Here is a 26,981-nt window from a genome sequence, read left to right on the forward strand (position 1 = left end):
GTTTTTCCGCATCTCTGTTCTAAATGGCCTACCCCTTATTCTTAAATTGTGGCCTCTAGTTCTGGACTCACCCATTAGCGGGAACATGCTTCCTGCCTCCAGCGTGTCCAATCCCTTAATAATCTTATATGTTTCAATCAAATCCCCTCTCATCCTTCTAAATTCCAGTGTATACAAGCCCAGTCGCTCCAATCTTTCAACATATGACAGTCCCGCCATTCTGGGAATTAACCTACGCTGCACTCCCTCAATAGCAAGAATGTCCTTCCTTAAATTTGGAGACAAAACTGCACACAATACTCCAGGTGTGGTCTCATCAGGGCCCTGTACAACTGCAAAAGGACCTCATTGCTCCTATACTCAATTCCTCTTGTTATAAAAGCCAGCATGCCATTAGCTTTCTTCACTGCCTGCTGTACCTGCATGCTTGCTTTCATTGACTGATGTACAAGAACACCTAGATCTCGTTGTACTTCCCTTTTCCTAACTTGACAACATTTAGATAGTAATCTGCCTTCCTGTTCTTGCCACCAAAGTGGATAACCTCACATTTATCCACATTAAACTGCATCTGCCATACATTTGCCACATTTGAAAACAAAAATTGCACAAGATACTGCTGGGTACTGTGTTCTGTTGTGGTCATCATGTTCTAGGAAAGATGCCAATAAGCTGGGAAGAGAGCACAGGGAATTTAAAAGGATGTTGCCGTGACTCAAGGGACTGAATTATGGAGCGAGGTTGATATATTCCTCATTGGAGTGTATGAGAACGAGGAGTGATTTTACAGAGGTGTATAAAGTCACAAGGGGCATTGGGCACAGTCTTTTCCTCCAAGGTTGGGGAACCGAGAACTGGAGGCATCAACTTCAGATGAGAGGAGAGAGGTTTAACAGGAATCTGAGGGGCAACTTTCTCACCCAGAGTGTGGCTGTATGTGAAATGGGCTGCCAGAGAAAGTGGCTGAGAGAGGTACGTTAGCAACATTTAAAAGATGCTTGGATGGGAATAGTTTTAGGGACACAGTAAACAGGACTAGCTTAGTTAGGAATCTTGGTTGGCAGCAGTCAGATGGGCCAAAGGGCCCGTTTCCAAGCTATATGGCTCCATGAAAGTTCCTACAGGGCCGATAGGGTGTGTGGGCATGGCTTTCTCTCAGGCTGGACTGTCCGAGACAAGGAGTCACGGTCCAGCCAACTTGACAGAGATTCTTCAGCCAAGGAGCAGTGAACCTTCAGAACCCTCTCCCCTCTGGAGCTGAACTCACTGAGTAGCCTCACGTGGATGAATTTTCAGGTATTAAGGGAACTGGGTCAACTTTGATCGCTCACAGGTCTTACTGAGCCAGTAAAGTGGAAGCAGAGGGGCTGAATGGCCCATTCCTGCTTCCTATCAGGTCACTGGCATCATAGACAGCACAGAAGCAGGCCCTTTGGCCCAACTAGTCCATGTTGACCAAGATTCTCATCTAAGCTGGTCCCAGCTGCCCACGTTTGGCCCAGTCCTTTCTCAATCTTTCCCATCCATGTACCTGTCCAAGTGCCTTTTAAATGTTATTATTGTACCTGCCCTAAACACTCCCTCTGGCAGCTCGTTCCATCTACCTATTATTCTCTGTGCGAAGAAGATAGCCCTAGGTCCCTTTTAACTCTCACCCCTCTCACCTTAAACCGATGCCCTCCACCTCTCGATTCTCCGGTCCTGTGGAAAAGACTGGGTGCATTCACCCTGTTGAGCCCCTCGTGATTTTATACACCTAAGGTCACCCCTCCATCTCCTGAGCTCCAAGGAATAAAATCTTATTCTGCTCACCCTCTCCCTATAGCCCTGGCCCTTGCTTCCTGGCAATATCCTCACAAATCTCTGCAGCTTACTGGCACCTTTCCTACAGCAGGGTGACCAAAACTGAATACAATACATGAAATTCCAAATGTGGCCTCACTAATGTCTTGTACAACCATGCCACGACCTCCCGATTCCTGTACTCAGTGCCCTGACTGGTGAAGGCCTGCCTGCCAAATGCCTTCTTCACAACCCTGACTACCTGTGATGTTACTTTCAGGAAGCCATGTGCTTGTACCCCGAGGTCTGCCTCTCTCTCTCTCCGAAAACCCTCCTGGTCATGGCCCAGCCATCATGACCTTGGAGATGACATCATCCAATGTTTATCTAACCGGAACATGACATTCTCCCAGGATGAGCAGTCTCAGTCCTAAAGTTGGGTCTGGCAAATCTGACAGACCTGGGGAGCCCCTTCAGAACCCCTTCCCCTCCTTGCAGTAGCCTCAGTCCAACAAGTTCAGAGGCCTTGGGACAAGAATCCAGACCCACACTGCAAGCGCAGTAGTGGGGTGACCATTCCAGTCAAGTACGATACTCTCCTAAGGGGATACGTCCTTAATGGAGGACGGTCATGTTTGACTTGTTTAACACCGGGGCGGCCACCTTGACAGATCAGGGTCAGTGGAAAGGAATGCAAGGGGCACTGGGAACCCTTCACTGCTGTTGCCCTGTGGTTGTGTCATCATCTCCCACCAGCTCCACCACTGAGGTTTTGGTTGGGTATCTCTTTGTCTGGAGACTCCCCCTTGACCTTACCACTACGGGCGACCCCACCAGGAGCTAAATTCCAGACGGCATCGCTCTTGGGATCTCAGGACCACACAACCCTCTCCACCACCACAAAGTGACGATCCTCGGAGAAGGGCGCAGTTCAGTGCCGAGACCTGTTGCACTGTTTGAACTATGTGCTGCACCTCTCGGTGAAGATAACCCCGCTGGGCCACGAGACCCTAAAAACCACCAGGAGAATCATCGCGATCTCCCTACCCGCTACTTGTGACACTTTCTGGGAGCGTTTTATATGAAGGGCTCAAAGCATCTTTGAGGACCACCCAACAGACAATCTCTTTGACCAACTACTGTCAGGAAGGGGGTACAGGAGCATCAGCACTAGGACTGCCAGACAGGGTAACAGCTCCTTCCCACAGGCTGTGAGACTAATGAACAGCCAGTCAGCGCCGAGGTCTCCTCACTAGGACAGCGAGCCGCTTACCCGGCTGTGCATATTTTGTTTTCTGTGCTGTGTGTGATATATGTATTGCGGGTGCAGTGTGGTCCAGAGGAATGCTGTTTCGTTTGGCTACATATACTTTATGTACAGTCGATGACAATAAACTTGAACCTGAAACCTCCTCTACACTTATTAATGCTCTCGGCCCTGGATCAGGACACGAGATAGAAGAGCAGAATTAGGCCATTTGGCCCATCAAGTCTGCCCCACCATTCAGTCAGAACTGATTATTTTTCAACCCAATTTTCTACCTTCTCCCCACAACCCTTAACTACCCCTGCCCATCTATAAATAATCTACCAATCTCTGACTTACATACTACCCAATGGCTTGGCCTCCACAGTCCTCTGTGGTGTGACAGTGAGTCCCACAAATTCAGCAGCCTCTGGGTGAAGAAACTTCTCCTCACCTCACTTCGAAAGGGATGTCATTCTACTCTATGAAATTCTCTCTCATTCTCCTACACTCCAAGAGTGTTGGCCTGGCCAACCTCTCCCTACAACTGTGTCAGGTCCTATCTCTCTTGGATTATGTCCTGCCATGGGGCTTAAAGGTGAAGAATTAGGCTACTCTGCCCACTGGGTCTGCTCCGTCATTGATTTCTCAAGCCCATTCTCCACGAACTGTTAAATCACAGCACTATCAGTCTCTGCCTCAGAGTCACCCAATGGCCCGGCCTGCACAGAATCACCATTCTCTGGCTGAAAAAATGCCTCCTCATCTCTGATCCAAAGGGGGTTCCTTTATTTTGAGGCTGGGATGCCAGGCTCCCCTGATGGAACATCAAGTACGTTTATCATCAGAGTATGTACACTGTACACAACCCTGAGATCCGTCTTCTTGCAGGCAGCCACAAAACAAAGAAACCCAATAAACCCCATTATTAAAAAGCCCAACACCATCAAACAACTCAATATGTGAAAGAAGTACAAATTGCACCAACGATAAATGTGTCAACAAATAACATGAACAGTAGAGTGTCCGGAAGCGAGTCCATCGCCAGGGGGCAGCTCAGGTGAGTATAAGTGGTGCACGCCCTCCCAAGTCCACTCTGTCCAGTCCTTGCTTTCAGTGCAGGTGCTGGGGTGCAGATACGTCTCTACCATACGAGGTGGAAGGTGCAGGTCACCAGGTCCGCCAGCCTTGGGAGAGGTGTAGCTCCTGCTTAGTCCCCCCACACCTACGAATCAGGGTCACGTGAAGCCATGGGGGCAAGTGGTGGACGGTCGTATGAGCAGCCGGTGCAGATCACAAGTCCTGCTGATGTGACCACTGACGCCAGGCAGACAATCTCTTAAGAGTGTTGGTAACGGCTGGGGTCACCCGTCTTGTAAAGACACTGCCAGAAGGTAGCAATGGCAAACCTCTTCTGTATAAAAATTTGCCAACAATCGTGGTGGTGGAGAGACCACGATTGCCTACATCACACGACACGGTGCATAATGTTGACGATGAAGTTTCAATCAGATATCCTTCTGATCTCCATCAAGGACCGAAGACATCAAACATCCCTCGTAGGTCATCAGGAGGGAAGAGACACGGATGACAAGAATTGCTTGATAACAGTGATGTACAGCAAGGCCTCCCCCCTCTCCTCCAAGGCCAGAATAATTTCTATGTCAGCCTGCTCGCGAGTTTTATTCTCAGTTTCCTCACCCGATGGTATTCCCGGTCCTGGTTCTGGATGTGCAGGCTGCTCGCAAGCCGCACCTCGGCTCACGATGCAGATTTCTGATTTGCACTGTTCCCCATGGGGACATGGATCAGGCGATACTGTTGTCCCAGTGCACGGTGACTGGACCTGTACACAGTGGTCCTGCCAGTCTATGGTGACCGTAATTCCAAACCGAATCTTTTAGACCAGGGGTTTCCAACCATTCCTATGCCATGGACAAATACCATTAAGCAAGTAGCCCCCAGGCTGAGAATCCCTGTTCTAGAATTAAACCCCATTGCCTGGCTTGTGATCTTACAGACCTGCCAACATGCAACAACCCTTAGAATTCCGAGACTTCCCCATTCACCTCCTTCCCAGTTTTTCCAGTGGCTGACCTTCACTTCCCAAGCACTTGCCCATTCTGCAACCTTGTTAGTTAGTGGCTGGGAAATCCCGTACTGGGCTGTGCACTGGCACTAAGGCACTCACTCTCGTCAGCCATAAGTACCCCTCCCCATAACTGGGTGTACTGCCAGACTGCATCCCAATAAAATCTGCGCGACACAGAACAGAGCTCAGCACAGGAATAGGTCACTCAGCCCTCAATGTCAGCGTCAAGCATGATCCCAAACTTATCCTTCTCGCCTACACCTTGGCGGCTGGAGGTACGTCTCACCCGAAGGAGATGCAAGGTGTTCCTTCCATTCTGCTAGCCTGAAGATCACCCTTGGGCAAGGTGTAGCATCTGCTTAGCTCCCGGATCAGGCTCACATGAAGTCACGGAAACAGGTGGTGCACATCACAAGTCCTGGTTATGCGACCACTGACGCCAGGCAGACAATCTCTGGAGAGTATTAATAATGGCTGGGGTCACCCGTCTTGTAAAGACACTGCCCAGATGAATGGCAATGGCAAACCACTTCTGTAGAAAAGTTTGCCAAGAATAACCATGATGCTTCTTTTTTTAACCTCTCAACCATCAGGTTCTTGAACAAAGGGGATAAATTCACTCAACTTCACTTGCCCCATCACTGAAATATTCCCACAACCTACGGACTCACTTTCAAGGACGCTTTGTCAAATGTTCTCCACATTTATTGCTTATTTATTATTAGTACATCTTTCTTTTGTGTAATTGCACGGTTTATTGTCGTTTTCACTCTGGCTGACTGCCAAAGTTGGCGTGATCTTTTATTGATTCTGCTATAGTTATTATTCTTACAGGTTTGTTGAGTATGCCCACAAGAAAATGCATCTCAGGGTTGTATATGGTGATATATATGTACTTGAGGTAGTTTTGAGAAAAAGAGAATGCAGACAACAGTGTTGGAGTTACATAGAAAGTGCAGGGGCCATTACGTTGGAGATTGGCAGGTCAAGGGTTCATCGTTCAGTGTACGACAGATCCTTCGAGAGTCTGGTAGGTGTAGCATAGAATCTACGTGTTCACAGCCCAATTGGAGAGGGGAGAAGAAAGAAATGTCCCCAGTGGAAGGGCTGGGGGCAGCAGGAAATAAAACCTGTAGTATTTCTGTCATCTCCTGTCTGAGGAGATCAGGATCTCTGATCTACAGATATATCCAAAACCAGAAGGCAGAGGGTTAAGGTGAATCTGGCAAGATGGAAATCAAGGAAGGGGTCAGCATTGACTAGCTGGTTGAATGGCCTCTTTCAGTGCCATGTGACCCCACGCCTCCATGTGGAACTGGGCCGTTCCTGACAGTGAGAGTTATTCCCAAACTTCTGTGGGCCTGTCCGAGATACCCAGGCTGATATTGAAAGAACGGCCCGTGACCATGGCAACGGCAGCAGGGATTAGTGCCATGGGAACAGCATCGCAATCCGGAACTGGAGCCAAAAGGGTTAACGCGGGTGCCGACGGTTTATGGCCCGGGGGAGGGCTGCGCTCAGGAGTGGTGGGGGTGGAGGGGGAGGATCTGAGTCAGTGGTTGGGGAGGACTGAGACACCGCCACCCCCACCCACCGTGACGCAGCTGAGGGACGGCGAGGCCTGCCAAGCCAGCACACATACTGTCAGCCAGCTCAGCCTTGTGCTAGGCTGGTAGGGGAGGGAGGGAGGGAGGGCAGGTCTGGGGGGTGGGGTGCGTGACACAGGGAGTGGAGGAGGCAGGCGAGAAAAAGGGGGAGAGGGAAAAGGGAAGGAGGGAGAGTGAGAGAGAGAGAAGGGGAGAGAGGGAACAGGAGGTAAGGACAGTGAGTGAAGGAAGGGAGGGGAAAGAGAGGGGAGAGAATGAGGGAGAGGTGCAGAGACAATAAAAGTAGGGGGAGAGAGGGAGGGAAGATGGAATATGAGGGGTGGGGTAAATGACAGAGAAGGGGAGAGAGGATGAAGGAGAAAGTCTAGGGATGGGGGAGGAGGGACACAGATAAGAGATGGCAGAGGGAGTGATAACTGAATCAGAGAGGACATAGGACAAGAACAAACTTGGCCTGGTGCAGAATGTAACACAAGACGCTGTGACGGGCACCTAGCAAGTGTGACCATTGTGTGTGGGACAAGGACAACTGATCATCTTCAACCACCCACCCCACCTCCACCTCCTCTCATCCCTCCCTCCCTACATTCAGCATCCTGAGATCCAGGCAGGTGAAGGCCCCAGTGCTTTTTCCCCTTTAGTCTCAGCAAAGGAAGTCCTGTCCATCTCCCCATCTCCAAATGCCCTCAACCACTTCCCCAGCGTGAAGGGAAAGCAGAAATCAGAGGGGTTGGAACAAATCCCTGGCTGGAACAGAGGGAGATTCGGGTAGTCAGAATTGGCCCTGTTGTCTCTGACTTGTCGGCTGCAAAACGTGTTATCTTGTGGCAGAGTAGAAAAGGCATAAAGTTACAAGAATTGTAAAATAATGGTGACACAGGCAGAAAGATGACGGGGAAGAGAGGTGGGGAGAGAGGGGGGAAGAGAGGGTTAGGGGAGAGGGGTGGGGAGGGGGTGGAGAGGGAGAGGGGCAGAAAGAGACAGAGAGGGGACAAAACGGGAAGAGAGAGAGCTGGAAAATGGGTAGTGAGAGAGAGCAGGAAGTGTGTGTGAGAAAGAGAGTGCTGAGGCCTATAAGACAGGCTTTGCCATTGTCTGACATCCCCAAGCAGTATTAGCCTGGTTTGATACCTGTCTGACACAGACTGTCTCCAACCCTCCTGACCAAAGCCATTTGTGATCAAAAGAACAAAGAGGTGGAGAGACAGAAAGAGTAAAGATTTCACATTAATCAGTCCTTTGAGGCCATTAGCTGCACGTAAAGCTGTATCAGAATATCTGAGCTGACAGGGTGGGTGAGTGGGTGGGTGTGTTTGTGTATATGCTACTCCCTGTCTGTCATACATACACACACCCCCCACATATCCGCAGGCACACATGCAGCTATACACCATATGCACACTCCTCGACATACACCACACACACAAACACACATGTAATAACAAACATACACAAAACACAGACAATCACCAACACACAGCACACACACACACGCACTGTGTGGGCACGTCTGCTGACTTGTCACTGAACAGACCCGATGAGACATAGATGCCGAACATCTTGTACCGAGAGTATGTCAGCATAACCAGACCATTATTAGTCAGCCCTTCCTGAGTCACCATCGGTAACCAACAGCACAGGCAAACAAAGAGCCCACAGCGCTGGGATCCGGTGAAGGGCTAGTTTGTGTTTCAGCTGGTTGGTATGGGAACGGGAGGTGTGGGCAATTGGGGCTGGAGTGCGTGAGGGGCCTCCAGTGTTGCTCAAGCCCAGGCTGAAGCCAGGCACGCTGTAAAAACATTGAGCAGGGAATCGGGTCACAATGACGTCTCCAGACAGATGGACTAGAGTGGCTTCTTTGATCCAGAGACCCCGGTTCAAACCCAACCTAAGAAACTGTGTGTGTGTGTGTGTGTGTGTGTGTGTGTGTGTGTGTGTGTGTGTGTGTGTGTGTGTGTGTGTGTGTGTGTGTGTGTGTGTGTGTGTGTGTGTGTGTGTGTGTGAGAGAGAGAGAGAGAGAGAGAGTGTGTGTGTGTGTGTGTGAGAGAGAGAGAGAGAGAGAGTGTGTGTGTGTGTGTGTGAGAGAGAGAGAGAGTGTGTGTGTGTGTGTGTGTGTGTGTGTGTGAGAGAGAGAGAGAGAGAGAGAGTGTGTGTGTGTGTGTGTGTGTGTGAGAGAGAGAGAGAGAGTGTGTGTGTGTGTGTGAGAGAGAGAGAGTGTGAGTGAGTGAGTGAGTGTGTGTGTGTGTGTGTGAGAGAGAGAGAGAGTGTGTGTGTGTGTGTGTGTGTGTGTGAGAGAGAGAGAGAGAGAGAGAGTGTGAGTGAGTGAGTGAGTGAGTGAGTGAGTGAGTGAGTGAGTGAGTGAGTGTGTGTGTGTGTGTGTGTGTGTGTGTGTGTGTGTGTGTGTGTGTGTGTGTGTGTGCGCGTGCGTGCGTGTTTATACGGAGCCATAAAGCATAGGAGCTGAAATTCGGCCCATTGAGCCTGCTCTGCCATTCCATCATAGCTGATTTATCATCCCTCTCAACTCCATTTTTCTGCCTTCTCCTGCGTGCGTGTGTATGCGTGGTGGTTGCATGTTATCCCTGAGACCACACGAATCTCCCCCCACATTCTCTGGTTTCCTCCCTGTCCCACCAACATACAGGGACCGTGGATTAATCTGAGGTGGTGAATTGCCCCCCTGGTCTGCGGGTGAGGGTCACAGTCTGGGAAGGTTGGGAGAATAGGGTGCAGGGAAATTCAATGAGGAATGGAATTGTGAACCGGTACAGACCTGATGGGCAGAATGGTCTCATTCTACAGCGTAGAATTTCCTCTGCGCTGGAGGTCGGACAGACCTGCAGTAATGCTTAATGAGATTGTCTCCCCACAGAGCCGAGGTCTTCTACCTGACTGACAGTGAGGGTCCTGACCACCCAGAGTCACATTACCGCACAGAGATAGCAGAGTAACAGAAGCCTCTGTCAGCCTCGCAAGATCTTTCACTCCACCATCCCAGGGATGAGGGTAATCCTTCTCCAAGCCACTTATTCCCGGAGTCTGCCTCTGGGTTTGGAGAATGGAATGGGGACCAGGAGGCTTGTGGTGAGGTCTCAGGTCAAGCAAGAGCCAATGGCAGGTCTAGAAATTTCCGGGCACTGAATGGGTGTGCCTTGACAGTTGAATATTTTAGTGATGGTAACCATGATGTTACTTCTGAACTGATCCCTCTGACCTTTACTCAATCCTCAGCTAACCCCACCCCAAGGCTGCAACGCCACCCTCAACGGCCACATGTGGGTGTCAAGAACTGTGGACCAGGTTCAGTGATGACTACGGGGCATCCTAGGTTCATGCAGGTGCTACAGAAATGAGTGTTTTCCATTCCCTACTGAGCGTGAGGTCAAAGTTCACTGTTATCAACAGCGGCAGAACATCGAACAGTACAGCACAGGAGAAGGGCCTTCGGCCGACAATGACTCTGCTGAACATAATACCAAATGTAAACTAAATCCCTTCTGCCTGCACGAGGCCCATCTCTCTCCATTCCCTGTATATTCATACGTCTGTCTAACAACCTTGTCAACATCTGTCGTATCTGCCACTATGCCACTCAGTTACGGGAGGAGTTCACATACCATGCAAGCAAGGTTGTCGATGAAGTTCAGTCAGATTTCCTGCAAGCTGGTAGCTGGTTCTGCGATGTCCGTCAATTACAAAAACCACCTCCCTGGGCAGTGCATTCCAGGCACCCAGGCTCTCTGTGTAAATAAACATGACCTGCTCATCTCCTTCGTACTTTCCCTCTCTTACCACAAGCTTACCCCCTACGGTGTTTGAGGCAAATCAATAACAACATCCCAAAGGCAGGAGGATAGGTCATCATCATCATCAGTACATGCCATGTCATATGACATCATCATTATGTGCTATGTCATATGACATGGGTGATCTTTGATCATGATTCTTCTTGGCAATTTTTTCCTACAGAAATAGTTTGTCATTGCCTTCTTCTGGGCATTGCCTTTACAAGACGGGTGACCCCAGCCAGTATCGATACTCTTCAGAGATTGTCTGCCTGGTGTCAGGGGTCACATCACCAGGATGTGACATACACCAGCAGGTCATAGACCTGCTCCCATGGCTTCACATGACCCTGATTTTGGGGGGCGGGGGGGCTAGGCAGGTGCTAACTTTGCCCAAGTGTGACCTGCAGGTTAGCGAAGGGAAGGAGCACCTTACACCTCCTTTGGTAGAAACATATCTACACCCATATCTCTGGGAAGCTCTCCCAATTCCCAGTAGTTGTTCTTTCGCCAGCGTCTTAACAACAGGAACGGATACTACACAGTCAGATAGCGGGCAAGAGGAAAATCCTGCAGACGTCACAAAGTCTTAAATAAAATCCGGGAAAACCGGGACAGCACAATGGGTCGGCCATCTCCTGTTGGGAGAGCAGCCAGCCAGAGGGCCATCTCTCTACTCTGTTGCCCGGTCCCCTGATTGTCTCTCGGCAGCTTGCGGCGTGGGCACCCTCCCCCTACGTCCAATCACTTTTGTCTGCTGTTGGGATCTTGCTGTGCACAGGTCAGCTGCCAGCAGTGAGTCCTTTGGAAAAGTGCTCAGCCTCTCCGCAGCCAGCCAGAGAGATGCAAACTTCACCACCATCGCCGTGGAGGCCGAGCCCTGGGTTGCTGGGAGCTTCACACTTCAGCCAGAGAGATGCAAACTTCACCACCATCGCCGTGGAGGCTGAGCCCTGGGCTGCTGGGAGCTTCACACTTCAGAGAGATGCAAACTTCACCACCATCGCCGTGGAGGCCGAGCCCTGGGCTGCTGGGAGCTTCACACTTCAGCCAGAGAGATGCAAACTTCACCACCATCACCGTGGAGGCCGAGCCCTGGGCTGCTGGGAGCTTCACACTTCAGCCAGAGAGATGACAACTTCACCACCATCGCCGTGGAGGCCGAGCCCTGGGCTGCTGGGAGCTTCACACTTCAGCCAGAGAGATGCAAACTTCACCACCATCGCCGCGGAGGCCGAGCCCTGGGCTGCTGGGAGCTTCACACTTCAGCCAGAGAGATGCAAACTTCACCACCATCGCCGTGGAGGCCGAGCCCTGGGCTGCTGGGAGCTTCACACTTCAGCCAGAGAGATGACAACTTCACCACCATCGCCGTGGAGGCCGAGCCCTGGGCTGCTGGGAGCTTCACACTTCAGCCAGAGAGATGCAAACTTCACCACCATCGCCGTGGAGGCCGAGCCCTGGGCTGCTGGGAGCTTCACACTTCAGCCAGAGAGATGACAACTTCACCACCATCGCCGTGGAGGCCGAGCCCTGGGCTGCTGGGAGCTTCACACTTCAGCCAGAGAGATGCAAACTTCACCACCATCGCCGCGGAGGCCGAGCCCTGGGCTGCTGGGAGCTTCACACTTCAGCCAGAGAGATGCAAACTTCACCACCATCGCCGCGGAGGCCGAGCCCTGGGCTGCTGGGAGCTTCACACTTCAGCCAGAGAGATGCAAACTTCACCACCATCGCCGTGGAGGCCGAGCCCTGGGCTGCTGGGAGCTTCACACTTCAGCCAGAGAGATGACAACTTCACCACCATCGCCGTGGAGGCCGAGCCCTGGGCTGCTGGGAGCTTCACACTTCAGCCAGAGAGATGCAAACTTCACCACCATCGCCGCGGAGGCCGAGCCCTGGGCTGCTGGGAGCTTCACACTTCAGCCAGAGAGATGCAAACTTCACCACCATCGCCGCGGAGGCCGAGCCCTGGGCTGCTGGGAGCTTCACACTTCAGCCAGAGAGATGCAAACTTCACCACCATCACCGTGGAGGCCGAGCCCTGGGCTGCTGGGAGCTTCACACTTCAGCCAGAGAGATGCAAACTTCACCACCATCGCTGTGGAGGCCGAGCCCTGGGCTGCTGGGAGCTTCACACTTCAGCCAGAAAGATGAAAACCACCACCATCGCCGTGGAGGCCGAGCCCTGGGCTGCTGGGAGCTTCACACTTCTTGTGCCAACTCCCTCATTACTGTGAGGGAGTTCCCATCCCAATGCCCAAACCATGAGCTGAGGCAGGGAGAGAGGGTAGTGTTGGGCTCCCGCACCCACTCCACCGTCCGAGGGGCCAGGGGAGAGGGAGAGGGGACATGGAGGGAGAGGGAGGGTGAAAGGGAACGAGAGGGGAGTGGGAGGGAGACTGAAGAAACTGCTGAAGGGGAGACCGAGTGGAGGTGGTTGGGGGGGAGCAAGTAGAGGCAAAGGTGCAGAGAACAGAGAGAGGGAGGAGGGCGACAGGAAGGGGAGGGAGGAGAAGAGGTGAAGAGAAGAGGGGAGGGAGGAGGAGAGGAAAAAGAGGAGAGGGAAAGGGGAGGGGGGAGAGGGAGTGATGAGTGGTAAATGGAAAGGGTGAGAGAAGGGAAAGAAGAGCAGAGAGATGGAATTGGGAAAGCGTCAAGGGAGGGGTAAGGAGGGGTCGAGGGAAGGGTTAGGCGGGGCCGAGGGAGGGGTAGGGAGGGGTTAGGAGGGGTCGAAGAATAAGGAGGGTTTGAGGGAGGGATAAGGAAGGTTTGAGGGTGGGTTAAGGAGGGTTTGAGGGAGGGGTAAGGAGGGAATTAGGGAGAGATTGCCCTCATGCTTCACGGTTCAGGTGGGACTGTCCTGGGACCAGAGGGTCCTCATTCTGTTCTGTACACCCCAAAGCTCCTTCTCCCACCCATTCCCTAGGAAGCCCATGCCCCAATTTCATCTGCACCCCTTCACTCTCTCACCATCCCTCTCCCCTCTATTTGCCATTCCTGCCCAGGAGCCTGGGAAGGGCAAGAACGCTGCCATCATTGTAGCCACAGTTTTGGTGGCCAGACAGCACTTGTCTTGTTAAAGGTCCCCCGTGGGTGGCCTGTCACTGATAAGGTAGGGAGATGGCCTCTCTGACATTCTGAAGTGGTTAGCCATACATGAGGATTCTTATCAGTGAAAATGCCTCCCACATGGGTGGGGAACAGCAGCCCAGGTCGAACACACACCAGTTCTCAACTTACTGCTTATGTCTAGTCACTACACTGAAAACAGGCGTATGTGTGTGTGTGTTAACTACATTGTCTGCAGTGCGGTGCAGGGGGAAATCTGCTGACAATGTAGTGATTAGATCTGGGCAGAAACTGTGGTGAAAAACAAGACCATATGACACAGGAACAGTAATAGGCTATTCGGCCCATCACGTCCGCTCTGACATTCAATCATTGCCAGCACACTTTTCCCAAGATACCACTCGCAATATTCCAAATGCAGACTGACTGACTCCTGAGAAAGTTGCAGCAGTGCCGTTTTTATATTCTTGTCCTCAAAATGAAACCTAACATTCCTTACTAACAACTCAGAATCACTAGCACGTGTTGTGAAATTTGTAACTTAGCAGCAGCAGTTCAATGCAATACATAATATAGAAGAAAAAGAAAAAAAATTAATAATAATAAAATAAGTAAATCAATTAGTATATGTATATTGAATAGATTACAAATCATGCAATAACAGAAAAAATATACATTTAAACAGTGAGGTACTGTTTACGGGTTCAATGTCCATTTAGGAATCAGATGGCAGAGGGGAAGAAGCTGTTCCTGAATCGCTGAGTGTGTGCCATCAGACTTCTGTACCTCCTACCTGATGGTAACAGTGAGAAAAGGGCATACCCTGAAATGCTGGAGGTCCTCAATAATTGATGCTGCCTTTCTGAGACACCGCTCCCTGAAGATGTCCTAGGTACTTTGTAGGCTAGTGCCCAAGATGGAGCTGACTAGATTTACAACCTTTTGCAGCTTCTTTCGGTCCTGTGCAGTAGCACATCCCACCCCCATACCAGACAGTGATGTAGCCTGTCAGAATGCTCTCCACAGTACAACTATAAAAGTTTTTGAGTGTACTTGTTGACATGCCAAATCGCTTCAAACTCTTAATGAAGTACAGTCGCTGTCTTGCCTTCTTTATGACTACATCAATTTGTTGGGACAAGGTTAGATTCTCGGAAATATTGACACCTAGGAACTTGAAACTGCTCACTCTCTCCACTTCTGATCCCTCTATGAGGATTGATATGTGTTCCTTCATCTTACCCTTCCTGAAGTCCACAATCAGCTCTTTCGTCTTACTGACGTTGAGTGGCAGGCTGTTGCTGCAACACTACTCCACTAGCTGGCATATGCCCTCTCATCACTATCTAAGACTCTACCAACAATCATCAGCAAATTTATAGATGGTATTTGAGCTAGTTATAGTGTAGAGAGGGAGTAGAGCAGTGGGCTAAGCACACTCTCCTGAGGTGCACCAGTGTTGATTGTCAGTGAGGCGGATATGTTATCACCAATCCGCACAGACTGATCTTCCGGTTAGGAAGTCGAGGATCCAGTTGCAGAGGCCCAGGTTTTGTAACTCCTCAACTAGGACTATGGGATTGATGGTGTTAAATGCTGAGCTATAGTCAATGAACAGCAGCAACCTGCAAGTTGAGGTTACATTGAGAGAATACTAGGACTCCCAACTCCCCTTGCCCCGTCCAATTTCTGAATTCTTTCCCCACCTTGATTAAGCTGGAATATCGCGTTGTAGAAACACAACCACCTTCATCACGAGCACAAAACCTCTGTGCTAATGAGAACATCTCCCAACGGTGGTCCTCTTCATCCAGAACCCTCAGCAGGACCTCTGATGTTTTGTAATTTATTTAGAGATACAGCCTGGATTTAACGAGCTGCACCACCCAGCGGCCCCAGCCTAATTACAGAACGACTCACAATGACCAATTAACCTACTAGCCCCCAAGTCTTTGGAATGCAGGAGCAAACCAGAGTACCTGGGGAATGCCCACGCACCCATGGGAAGGACATACGATGGAACTCCAAACCCCGACACCTTGAGCTGCAGTACTGTCGTGCTTATGGCTACACTGTCATGCCAATCCCCCTCAAGTTAACCTCGGGGGAAATCCCAAGTCCCCTTGCACTTCCACTTTATGGCATCTTTTCCTCATTTTGTATTCAGGAGGAATAGCAGTGTTTTAAAAGCCTAGCTTTTATGCTCTAGTCTGTTCCAATTACAAAGGAGTATGTCCTCTGCACCAGTCACAGGCTGTGAGCAAAGTGAAACGGTGAAGTGTGTTTCAATGGCTCTGCCACAGATGCGCGGTGGAGAGTATACTGACTGGCTGCATCACAAGCCTGGTATGGAAATACCTATGTCCTTGAACAGAAAACCCTACAATAAGTAGTGGATATGGTCCAGTCCATCGTGGGTAAAGCCCTCCCCACCGCTGAGCACATCTGCCCAAAATGCTGTTGCAGGAAAGCAGCATCCATCACCAGGGACCTCCTTCCCGCACTCCCCATCGACACAGTACACGCTCTCTCCTCACTGCTACTGGCAGGAAGAAGGTACAGGAGCCTCAGGACTCGCACCACCAGGTTCAGGAACTGTTTCCCCTCAACCATTAGGCTCTGGAACCAAATGGGATAATGACACTCATCTTCATTTGCCCCATCATTGAAGTATTCCCACAACCTAAGGACTCACTTTCAAGGACTCTTGCTATTGATATTTATTGCTTATCTATCTATTTATTTATTATTATTATTTATTTTGTTTTGTATTTGCACAGTTTGTTGACTTTTGCACACTGGTTGAACACCCAAGTTGGTGCAGTCTTCCATTGATTCTATGATGGTTATGGATTTATGCCTTAGCTTTTAGAGCGTAAAAGCCAGGCTTTTATGCCCACAAGTAAATGAATCTCAGGGATGTATATGGTAACATATACAGTCGGCCCTCCTTAACCGCGGGGGATTGGTTCCAGGACCACCCAAGGATACCAAAATTTGCGGATGCTCAAGTTCCTTATTTAACATGGATCAGTACGGTGGTCTTTAGGACCTGGTGGCACAGCTCTGAATCCAGTGTTTCTGTCCACAAAAATAATCACGATCGCGATTGAAAATAAGGTGGAATTAATAAAGCAGTTGGAAAGAAGTGAAACGCCATCGGTCATTGGAAAAACGTTAGGCTACAGTCGGTCAACGATTGGAACAATTTTAATGGAGCATATGAAAGGCCCTGCCCCGATGAAAGCTACAATTCTTACTAAGCATTGCAGTGGCTTAATTATTGAAATACGAATGTTTCTTAAGTGTTTTATATGCATAGAAAAGTAAAATATGTACTATATACTAAGAAAAACGTTTGACTGACTGACGCTAAATAATACCGGATGTACCTGTTCCAACTTCAAATCCGACTTAAAGACAGACTCAGGAATGGAACTCATTCATAACCCAAGGACTGCCTGTACTTTTAAGTCATTTCAAGATTACTTATAATACCTAATACAATGTAAGTGCTATGTAACTAGTTATTATACTGTATTGTTCAGGAAATAATAACAAGAAAAAATAGTCTGTACATGCTCAAACAACAAGTGCTGGAGAGAGAACTTCTGGGTTTTCCCGATCTGCGGTTGGTTGAATCCGCAGATAAGGAGGGCCAACTGTATGTAGTTGGATAATAAATTTGCTTTGAACTTCCCCCTTTCACCTTAAGTGAATGCCCTATAGTGACTAATTTCCACCCGTCTCCCCTTGGCCTTGGCCGGTTCAGAGAAAACACCTCCACTTCATCCAACCTCTCCTTGCAACTCATGTCCTGTAATCCAGGCAGCGTCCTGGGGAACAGCTTCTGCGCTCTCTCCAAAACCTCCATATCCCCCTGTAATGCGGCAAGCAGAAGTGGATGTAATAGCCCAGATATGGAACTGTTATAACATAGTCCATTTGGTCCTTTGAGTCAGTACTGACCCTAGGGGGAATGATTATAACAGTCCTGTTCTCTGTCCATATCTGTTCAAACCCATCTTGACTCTTGATACATTCTTCTTCTGCAGGCAGAGAATATCAGACACCCCCATCTCCCCAATTCTGATTCTGAATGAAAATATCTCCCCTCACACCCCATCTTACCTTCTGTCTACAATTTTAAATCTGTGCCCCCCCTCGGCCCCAATCTCTGCCACACTCCTGCTTTTCTTGATGGCTCATTTGAAAGCCTCTGGTTCTCTCACATCATCTGGGCAACACCAAACAACCTGGTTTCTCTGGGTGATACAGGCTGCAGCTGCCCCCTTCTTCTAATATGTTCCCATTGTATATTCCCACAGAGCATGAAGCCATTCATCCTATTGAGTCTGTGCAATTCGTCAGCGATCCCATTCTCTCTCAGCGATGCCACACAACACGGAAACAGGCCGTTCGGCCCACAAATCCGTTCTGACCATCAACCATGTATTTACAACAATCCCTTTTCACTGTTGCCATGGCAGCTCCACAGACACACGCGCGCGCACACGGGGAGGGGGAACGTTCACTGTTGGGTTGCAAACCCAAAGCACCCAGGGGAACAGTGAACACAGTATGTGTAGACTCAGCACCTGAGGTCAGTATCGAATCGACAGGCAGTGCTTCTACCCGCTGCGCCACTCTCCTGGCTCGTGTCTGTAATCAGGCCTGCGTTATTTCTGCAGCAACAACACAGGACCCCACTGGCGGTGAGGAAGGACCTACTGACTGGAGAAGGAGCAAGCCGCCATTATTTACTGCCTGGTGCCGAAGCTCCCGGTGGAGTCCACAACCGTATTGACGGTACGTCACAGGGACAGGCGGCAATGTGGGCAGACCGACGCGAGGGAGCGGAAACGTGGAGTGGGGAGGAGAAAGCTCAAGTGAGCTGGACAGGGTGAACCCATCCCTGAATGTGCTTAGTTTTCCTGAAGAAGGGTCTTGGCCCAAAATATCGACTGTTTATTCATTTCCGTAGATGCTGCCTGACCTGCTGAGTTCCTCCAGCATTTTGTGGGTGTTGCTCTGGACTTCCAGCATCTGCAGAATCTCTCGTGTTTATAACTTGACATTATGTCTTGTCTTGCACAGTTTTTGTCCCTCTTCACAATCTGGTTTAAATGTATAATTTATATTCCATGCGTCGTTTGGCTGGAAGGACGGGCTCATTGGCCTACAGTCAGCATCGCCGAGTTGGGCCGAAGGGCCTTCCTGCATGTTGCCTGTATGGCTCAGTGTGAAATGCTTTGACACATATTTTCTTTAATCTGATGATTGGTGCCCATCCCCTGCATTTGAAAGAAGGCAGAACAACCCTCCCCCCCCTCGCCACTTCAGTTAGACTCATCCAGATAACCATCTCCTGCACTGTGGCGGGCGCTATTCAAATGCAGTTTCGTTGGAACAGGATCGGGAAGGTCAGCTGGCTACCGACCTCAGTTTAGAGGGAGTGGAAAAAGAGACTTGAGGAGAGAAAGAGAGAGAGAGAGAGCCAGAGAAGGGGGGGGGGGGCTACAAACACACACACACAAAAACAGAGAGAGGGAAGGGGAGAGAGAGAGAGTTAAAAATAGAGACAGTGATAGAGAGTGCAAGAGGGAGAGAAGGGGGGAGAGTGAGAAAGAGACAGAGGGGGGAGAGAAAGTGGGAAGAGAGATAGATAGGGAGTGGGCAGTGAGAGGGCAGGAGTGAGTATGAAAGTGAGAAAGAAAATGGGAGAGAGGGAGGGACAGTGTGTGAGTGAGAGAGAGAGTGTGAAGGAGGATGAGAGGAAAAAAGAGCACGGGAGCTCAAACATGAGGGTGGAAAAGACAGCTCACAAGAACAACAATGGGAAAGGGCCAGAAAGAAAGATTGTAAATGGGAAACCAGAAGGGAGGGACAGGGTGAGGAAGTAGAAGAGAGAGACAGAGAGGCTGAGGAAGTATGTGGTCTGAGCTATTGAATGTCTCTCCACCCTGCTGCCCCAGGCGAGGGAGCTCCCTCACGAGTGAGGACAACCCTGGCTTGAATGAAGGATGGGCAGTCACGCCTGAGTGGAGGCGTGTGATCACAGCTGCATCACTGGGACTTCCACACCTTGTTTAACCCTTTCATACAGTTCCTAGAGTCACTGCCACCTCTCTCTGTTCACATAGTGTAGCCCCTCTCTCCCTTTACTCCTCACCCCCTCCCACTGTGCGTCTGTCTCCCTGGCCAGCTTTCTCCCCACTTTCCCTCTCCCCCTCTCTCTTTCTCGAACTCTCTCTCTTCCCCCCTTTCCAACTCTCCCAGTCACCCTTCCCTCTGTCTCTCTCTCCCTCTTCCCTCTGGGTTAGTCTCTCTGTAAAACTCCCTTTGTCCTCACTCTATTTCTCTTTCCATCTCTCTATTTCCCTTTCCCCCAGTCTCTATCACTACCACTAATTCTCTCCTATTAATGTGTCTTGCTTTTCCTTGCTAAACATATCACTCTCACTCTCTCATTTCACCACATTTCTTCTCCCTCTTGCACTGGTCCCTTTTTCTCTCTCTCTCTCTCTCACCCATCTCTCTCTATACATTTCTCTTTTGGCCTGTATCTATGGCCCACCGTCTCTCTACAGACCTATCAGTCCCCAAACTAATCCCACTGTTCCTCTCTCTCCCCACCGACCTGTATCAGTCCCCAAACTAATCCCACTGTCCCACCCTCTCTCTATAAACCTGTATCAATCCCCAAACTAATCCCAGTCCCACCCTCTCTCTACAAACCTGTATGTCCCCAAACTAATCCCACTGTCCCACTCTCTCCCCACCGACCTGTATCAGTCTCCAAACTAATCCCACTGTCCCACCCTCTCCCCACAGCCCTGTATCAGTCCCCAAACTAATCCCACTGTCCCACTCTCTCCCCACAGACCTGTATCAGTCCCCAAACTAATCCCACTGTCCCACTCTCTACCCACAGCCCTGTATCAGTCCCCAAACTAATCCCACTGTCCCACTCTCTCCCCACAGCCCTGTATCAGTCCCCAAACTAATCCCACTGTCCCACTCTCTCCCCACAGACCTGTATCAGTCCCCAAACTAATCCCACTGTCCCACTCTCTCCCCACAGACCTGTATCAGTCCCCAAACTAATCCCACTGTCCCACTCTCTCCCCACAGACCTGTATCAGTCCCCAAACTAATCCCACTGTCCCACTCTCTCTCCACAGACCTGTATCAGTCCCCAAACTAATCCCAGTCCCACTCTCTCCCCACAGCCCTGTATCAGTCCCCAAACTAATCCCACTGTCCCACCCTCTCCCCACAGACCTGTATCAGTCCACAAACTAATCCCACTGTCCCACTCTCTCCCCACAGCCCTGTATCAGTCCCCAAACTAATCCCACTGTCCCACTCTCTCCCCACAGACCTGTATCAGTCCCCAAACTAATCCCACTGTCCCACTCTCTCCCCACAGACCTGTATCAGTCCCCAAACTAATCCCACTATCCCACCCTCTCCCCACAGACCTGTATCAGTCCCTAAACTAATCCCACTGTCCCACCCTCTCCCCACAGACCTGTATCAGTCCCTAAACTAATCCCACTGTCCCACTCTCTCCCCACAGCCCTGTATCAATTAAAAATCCTGCTGCCCCAGCGTCTCTCCATCCTAATCCCAAGGAAGTGAGCAGGGAACTGCTCTAAAGCAACCAAACAAAGCCACGAGCCTTTCCCCGCAGTTTGCCAGCCATCCTTGCTGCCAGTGAAACCCTTCAGGAGATTTCAGCCTCGTGCACTACGCAAAGGTCCTGCCCCACTAGAGGGTGGCTCACCAACTCATGGACCTTTGTATCGGAGAATGCTCGGCACAGGGGCAGGTGTCTGTCAAGTAGGATCCAATGGGAGACTCCCAGTTTGAGACCATGGTGGCTGGTGGCTGTCCGAAGTTGGGGAGGAGACATCAGAACTTGACCGCCCACCAACTCGCGATCTGCAACCAGCTCTTGGTCAGCTGTGGCTGAAGGAAGCACTCAGCTCATCTTCCCATTCTGGCAGAACTCGTAACCACATGGATCTCGGAGTCCAAGTCCGTAGCTCCCTGGAAGTGGTCGTACATGTCGGTAGGGTAGTAACGGAGGCAGACTGCAAGCTTGCCTTTGTCAGTCCAGGCATCGAACGCGAGGATAAAGAGGTCGCATCGAATTTGTATGAAACTTGGGAGTATTGTGTGCAGTTCCCATGCCCTTATTACAGGAAGATGTGGAGGATTTGGAGAGGGTGCAGAAGAGAGTCACCAGGATGCTGCCTGGATGAGAGAGTACTATAAGAGGTTGGACAAACTTGGGCTGTTTTCTCTGAAGACTCTCTGAGGGAAGACCAGATGGAATCATCATCATCTTTCTGTGCCCTATTGTACAATGATCGTGGTCTTTCCATGATTGTTCTTGGCAAATTTTTCTACAGAAGTGTCTGCCTGGCGTTGGTGGTCAAATAACCAGGACTTGTGATCTGCACCAGCTGCTCCCATAGCTTCATGTGACCCCGATTGGGGTCTAAGCAGGTGCTACACCTTGTCCAAGGGTGACCTGCAGGCTAGCGGAGGGAAGGAGCGCCTTACACCTCCTTTGGTAGGGGCCTACCTCCACCCTGATAAACAATGTTCTCTCTAATTTGTAATGACTGGTGTGCACAAAAATCTTGTGCTGTGACCAGTGACAACCTGAACGCACTAAATTATATATATATAGAGAGGTATTAATTTTAATATCTCGCAAATCATTGTTAATAAGAACTTTGATCTCCTTTGGTTTTGATTGTTCGCACCCTCGTTCGTTTGCACTTTCACAGAACGTATGTCGCAGGTAACGAAGGATTTTCTTGTCGGAGCTTTTGCACACCATCCATACATGATTTACTTGCTAAATGATGCTTTAAAAAGTCAAGTTTCCAAATATCACTCCACTTGCAAATTCTCCAGCAACTTTTGCATCGCAACAATACATGTAGGTAACTCAAGTTTCTGTCCTGTACATAAATATTTTCCCATAGCTGCACGTTCCTGACCTCATGAGCTTTCTGTGTAGCAGTTTCTACTGTTTCATTAAGCCACACCACTTTAAATGAACTGACAGTTCTGCACTTCATGCCCTTTGCTTCTTTGGAATGTGACATAGCAAGTCAATAATTTCTTCAATTAAAAACACTATAAATAAGCCAGTTCTAAAATCTGCAGACAAATCATTGTAAACTCCACATCGTCAACGTCTGCATCAGAAACCAGAAAGGAGAATGTAGTGGTATGATCGTGAGATATACTTAACATACCAACAAGGTAGAAGGTGAAAGCAGTTTAAACTGAAAGCAGTGAGCAGTTTAAACTCCTTTGTGCACTAGTTGCAAAAGGTTTGCGCGCACGCACACACATGCAAACCTTAAGAGGGAGCATTGCTGATTAAGATGAGAAGCACAGATAGTCTTTTTCTCAGGGCCGAAATACCCATTACTAGAGGGTATGCAAATACAGTGAGAGAGTTAAATTTAAAGAAGGTCTGTGGGGACAAGTTTTTTTTTCACAGAGAATGGTGGATACCGGGAAATAGGCTGTCAGGTATTGGAAGCTGATATGATATGGGCGTTTAAGAGGCTTTTATGCTTGGCTTAAAATGCTAGAATGATGCCAGCGGATTCCCCAGTTATTCAACTGACCTTGGCACCCTTTAGCGTCAGATCAGATACACTGACCTCTGGTGCAGAATCATTGTGTGTTACTCAGGACAGTGGGACAGTAGTTCTCTCCTGTAACCACCACATGCCCACCCCGGCAGGGGCGGGGCTGACAACACCCCTCCCCACCCATCCACCCCACTTCACCGCAGCCTCAGCTGAGACAGTATGCCTGGCCTCAGGCTGCGGGACCTCCTACCACGGAAAACTAACCACATCAGGAAAATGCAGAATTCCTAAAATTAAACCAAGACTGATTTCCTCTTTCCTCTCGGAAAAGACTTCCACCCTCATTCCAAAAAGGAAAAGCCATACGGCAGAAATTATTTTTCTTAATCTCCTCCCTGCCAAGACCACCCATGAAGACTGGCGCTATCAACTTTAAGAACAGATTCTGCCTTAAGGATGAATTCTTCATCTGCTGTTCTCTCTCCCTCTCTATCATTCTCTCTCTCTTTCCCACTTGCTGTCTCCCTTCATCTTGCTCCTCTCTCCCCTCACTCTCTCTCCATCCACTTCTCTCCCTCTTGTTCTATTTCTCTCTTGCTCGTTATCTTTCTCTCTCTCCATCTCTATCACTCATTCACACTCTCTCCTCCTTTCTATCTCACCCTTGCTATCTCTCTCTATCCTCTTTCTCCCTCTCTCCATTTTACTCCATACTCTCTCTCCTCTCTCCATCTCTCCATACTCTCTCTCCTCTCTCCATCTCACCTTGCTTTCTCTGTCTCCCTCTCTCCATCCCCCCTTTCTCCACCCCCTCTCTTTTGATCTCTTTCTCGCTTTCTTCCTCTCTCTCTTTCCCTCATACCTGCAAACACCTTACTGCTGCTCTCCTCTCTCGCCAATGAAGCCCAGAGAGCAGAAAGCCCACTTTTCCTGAGAACAAGACCCCTCCTTTCCCTTTTTGGGCCTAGCTCCCACTTGAGGCTCCCAGGCCAGCTCGGCCTACACAGCTAGGAGAAGTCTGTGGGCCTGTACTCAGGCGTGGGTGAGAGTGGTTAGAGAGGAACATCTCACATGAGGCAGCAAGTCAGGATCATGTCTCGGGTAGGACTGGAATGGGAGGGGTCTAAAATGCCCTGGCCCTGTGCAGGTCAAGGGTCAGATTCGCCCTGGGCAACGCAGCTGATCAATTAATGCAGTTTCCCTCTGTAACTGGCAATCAAAGCAGAGTAAATCAATGATAGAGTCACTGAGTTCAGACACAGGCCCTTCAGCCCACTGAGTCTGGGCTGACCATCACACTAATCCCTCTCCCCACCATTTCTATCACCTCCCCCACCGATGCTCCCCCTCCCCACTCACAGAGCACACTGCTTCCTACTTGGACAGTTGAATCTGCCCCCCCCATCCCACACAGTGCCAAACTCCTAAGACTTCGCCCCACCCTGCAGGATAACCGTCTTCTGGGTTGGCAGCCATGGTGGATGCCAAATTGGACTACAATTCACGCTGAACTCATTCCTACCTTCCGCCTCGAGGTATTCCTAGTTTCCAAACTGATACAGTTGGCACAGAGGGTAGTGAGTGCCCTGTCTCACGGCTCCAGAGACCTGAGTGTGAGCGTGAGTGTGTGTACGCGTGTGCGCAAGGCTGTGTGGAGATTGCACGTTCTCCTCGTGACTACGCGAGTTTCCCCCGGGTGCCCGGGTTCCTCCCACATCCCAACGAGTGATGTGCAGGGTCACTGGGTTAATCAGCAACTGTAAATTACCCCCCAGTGTGTGGGTGTGGGGTTCACAGCTGGCGGGGGGGCGGGGGTGGTTGATGGGTATGTGGAAAGAATGTAACAGGATCGGTTGATGGTTGGCACAGATTCGATGAGCTGAAGGGCCTGTTTCGTGCTCTGTGACTCTAGTTCCTGGCTGACAAGTGGGAGAAGCTGACTGTGATTAGATCATATCCAGATCTCCCAGCTCTCAATGGCGTGACTTGAGAAGTCTTTGCACCTCCAACTAATTCTGTACTAAGGACTTGTTTGCAAGGTATTTTTATCACACTCCGTCGTCACGAGCATCATTCAGCTAAATAAAGTGCTCAGTGTTCGCCCTCCCTCTTGCTGATGTACTGAATAACCCTTACCCTGAATACAAGCAACTCTCTACGAATAGAAGTGGCAGTCTTACCTCGTCTGACAAACCATAACTTTTGAAAGTTACAAAGTGATCACGTCTCGCACTAACTTGGTCACCGACACACTGGGAATCAAGAGGAAACTCTTGGGTAAAGATGCTCTCAAGAGAAATCCTCCCTCGGTGACACACAATGATCTATCCACTTCCCCCCACCCCCCCCCCCCCCGCTCCTCAGATAAAACCCCCGAATGATGTCACACACACTCCTTTTAAGGTGCTGGAGTTCTCCGGGGATCCCCAGCACCCCCATGAGGGAGGGAGGGAGCGGGCAAAGTTTTTTATTTATCGTTTCCTTTTGGTGAACTTTCTAAACAAATTACTTCAGTGTTAGCGATGCTTCACAGGTCTGTGACACCAACCCCCCCCCCCCCCCCCACCACCACTTGCACAGTGTGGGGATGACTGGCACACCGCATGGTCCTTACCAGGGTGATATATGGAAAAACTATCTAGTCAGATTGCACGTAACTCTTTTCCCATTGAATACACCATAACACAGTAGGTAAACTGGAACTTCAACCCCACAGAATAAACAGTATTGCTATTTAGTCAAACTACAAGTGTCTGATAAAATGCTGAGTAACCCTTACCTTGCCGAACAAACACCAACTCTCTACAGTAAATTGTGACTAACCCTCTCACTTCTCAATAAACAGTGGCCTGGTGGGTTACATAATGAGTAACCCTTTCCCCGCTGAACAAACTGTGGCTCTAAACCGTTACACTATGAATAACCCTTTCCCTGCTGAACAAGGAGAATTATTATCAAAGTAGGTACATTTACCATAAGCTACCTTGAGATTCATTTTCTTGTAGACATTTACAGGAACAAAAATGAAATACAATGGAATCTTACAAAAAAAACTATACATTAACAGGGGACATGATAAACATTTATGTCTTTAAGAGACATCGATACAATGGACAGACAACACCTTTTTCCCAGGGCAGAAATGGTTAATACAAGAGAGAACTATAAGGTGATTGGGTGAATGTCCCTCCTCCCTTCTTCCTCCCCACTGTCTGCTAATCTGCCAGTCCCTTCCTTTAACCTGCTCCCCTACACATCTCTCCTACTCGTGTGGACAGCCTGAGGCTCCCCCCCCCCCCCACCCCAGGCTGAAATGGCTAACACGAGGGGGCATAATTTTAAGATGCTTGGAAATAGATACCGAAGGGACGTCAGGGGTAAGATTTTCACACAGAGAGTGGTGGGTGCATGGAACACATTGCCGGTGACAGATACAGTAGGGTCTTTTAAGAGACTCCTAGGTGGGTACTTGGAGCTTAGAAAAATGTGGTAAGGAATTTCTAGGCAGTTTCCAGAATAGGTTACACGGTCGGTACAACATTGTGGGCCGAAGGGTCTGTAATGTGCTGTAGTTCTATGCACTCCCTCTGCCCCTTAAGCTCCCCTAGATTTACTGTTACCTCACCATCTCCCCCTCTCCCCTCCACGTCCCAGCCTTTCACATCCACTCTGCAACCTCCCCTTACCCCTAACATCAATACCTCTCACCTCCCCATATCAATAACTAACCCTCCCACCGTTTCACTGAGATACAGCGGGGGGAACAGC

At 49.8% G+C, this 26,981-nt stretch overlaps 1 protein-coding gene across 5 annotated transcripts in view; it reads right to left on the reverse strand.

Annotated features, from left to right (window-relative positions):
* The window catches only part of LOC132396894 (lysine-specific demethylase 6B-like), a 245,230-nt gene that overhangs the window by 59,443 nt on the left and 158,806 nt on the right, over positions 1 to 26,981 (reverse strand). The window contains exon 1 of one of the 5 annotated variants that reach the window (XM_059974950.1): positions 10,345 to 10,467. The exons of the other annotated variants lie outside the window; for them this stretch is intronic. The gene's annotated coding sequence lies outside the window, so the exon portion shown is untranslated. Of the gene's footprint in view, positions 1 to 10,344; positions 10,468 to 26,981 lie in introns of those variants that run through there. 5 annotated transcript variants of the gene reach the window in all.

The sequence above is a fragment of the Hypanus sabinus genome, chromosome 7 (genome assembly GCF_030144855.1).
Source record: "Hypanus sabinus isolate sHypSab1 chromosome 7, sHypSab1.hap1, whole genome shotgun sequence".
In the NCBI taxonomy this organism is placed as follows: domain Eukaryota; kingdom Metazoa; phylum Chordata; class Chondrichthyes; order Myliobatiformes; family Dasyatidae; genus Hypanus; species Hypanus sabinus.